This window comes from Geospiza fortis, unplaced genomic scaffold (assembly GCF_000277835.1).
Source record: "Geospiza fortis unplaced genomic scaffold, GeoFor_1.0 scaffold78, whole genome shotgun sequence".
Classification (NCBI taxonomy): domain Eukaryota; kingdom Metazoa; phylum Chordata; class Aves; order Passeriformes; family Thraupidae; genus Geospiza; species Geospiza fortis.
This window is the reverse complement of record NW_005054339.1, coordinates 6002007-6003954: the sequence shown is the minus strand read 5'-3', so window position 1 is coordinate 6003954 and position 1948 is coordinate 6002007. Positions and strand designations below refer to the sequence as shown.

Sequence of the window (1948 nt, the reverse complement as noted above, 5' to 3'; positions counted from 1 at the left end):
CCCGGGGTGCTCCGGGCCCCGCGGGGCTGCGCCCGCCCGTGTCCGCGGTGGGAGCGGGGCCGCCGGGAGCGGGGTGTCCGGCTGTGCCCAAACCGAGGGGGCGGGGGGAGACTGGCTTTTCACGGACCTATGGCTGTGCAATGCTCGCTCGTAGTTGCTCTTCAAATAAAACAAACTGCGCTCATAGGAAAGCACTTAGTACATGTGAGTTCTTGGAGTGCTGTTTGGATGGTCAGGTGTGCTCAGGTTTCTTACACTTACTAGGTAAAAAGTTTTATTTATTGTGTATGGAGGCTTATTAATGGCATCGAACAGCCCTATAAGTTGCTGTTTTCTTGCCCGTTAAAGCTGTCAGAGTTTGATGCTGTCTGTAGTTGAGAGCTGTGATGTAGTTATTGGACATGCCCATGTTGTCTTGGAGGACTAGGGAGTTGTAACATGATAATTTTAGGCTTAGAAATAATTGTGTGGCTTTTGGTAACTCTTCATTTTAGTCTTCATAGATTATGTCAGAAGGTTAATTTGGTTTGCATTAGGACTCATTTTAAATTAGTTCGCCGTATTCTGTCTCCCTTTCCATCTCTTCTAAAGAGTGTTGAGAGGCGGTCGGTGCTTGACTGAGGAGATGCAGTCACAGCTGCAGGGGTTTAAAGTAGTCACAGGTTGTTGTAGCTGTGGGGATCCGCCTGCCAGTTCAGTTCCTCTGCCAGTTTCTCTTTAATGACAGCTTGGTGGTTGTTTTGTAGGACAATGTTTTTTTGGCTAGACTGAGGTTCGGGCTGAGTTACTTGTCACGATGTGGGAATTTAACCCCCTTTTGCACAATTGTGCTGTTTGTAAGTTTCGTTAGTTTAACAGTGTTGTATTGTTTGCCCTTCTCGTGGGTAGGATAATAAATATTTACTTATTTGTCAGGTTCAGCATCAGTAAAATGGTCTGTTTCAGCAACGTGTGCTCCGCAGCTGCAGGGGAGGCGTGGCCGTGTGCTTAATTCCAGAAACCTGCGGTCTTGTGCTCATTTCTTGTACTTGGCAAGCCCTTATTATTCTTTAGTAATTGTAAGCACCTGATTATCTTCTAAAGCACAAAGTTGACTTTGGCAGATGTTTCTTGGATGTACTGAAGAGTCACTTGTAGTCAGACATTCCTTTCTGCCAGAAGCGACTACTTTGAATGGTGTGAACTTTCTCATGAAGGGGACGTGGGAAAGCTTTGAGATCAGCTTCAACCAGTTCTGTTCTTCAGTAACTTTAACACTTATTTGGAGTGGTGGTTTGATACACAGACTTCTCATTGCTTTCTGTTATTTTTATGAAGATCTTTAAAGTATCTAGTCACAGCTGAATAAGTTATTCAGATTTGCTTACTGATAGGCTGTGCAGTGAGAAGGAAGGCATGGATGGGATGAAGTGATGATAGTTTTCTTCCCAGCAAAAAGAATTCTTTATGGATGGTAATTCAGACACATAAGCACATCAAACTTGCTTGGTTCCAGTTATACCAGGTTATGTATTTTACTGAAGTAAAAGAGTTGATTAGTTTGATTTACTGCAATTCTGTTTGTTAAGAAAGGGTTGTAGAGAAGATGCAGTGTTGTGTTAATAGTTTAAAGAATTAGGAACTTCAGTTTTCTGCTTGATAATAGATGTATCTTGGTAGTGGATGCTTTTTTTTTTACTACCGGGCTTGAAAGGTGAAACACTGATGATAAAACCTGATCTGTGCCTGTGGGACTATTTAGGTGCTTACAGGCTTGGTGTGGTTTGGTGAAACTCAGACTGAAGTGTAGCATGTCCTGTGTAACAGGATACATTCTTTGGTGTTCACATGTGTTTCAATAATGCCAACTTTTTCATCACTTCAGGAATGGAAAGTGAGTCCTCCCAGATAATGGTACTTGAAAAATTTAGGTTATTTTCATCTACTTCCTTGTTACTAAGCAATTAAG

The 1948-nt window shown here is 42.6% G+C and overlaps 1 protein-coding gene across 1 annotated transcript in view; it reads left to right on the top strand.

The window, feature by feature from the left end:
* The window catches only part of EEFSEC (eukaryotic elongation factor, selenocysteine-tRNA specific), a 122159-nt gene that overhangs the window by 435 nt on the left and 119776 nt on the right, over positions 1 to 1948 (top strand). The gene's annotated exons all lie outside the window — the stretch shown is intronic.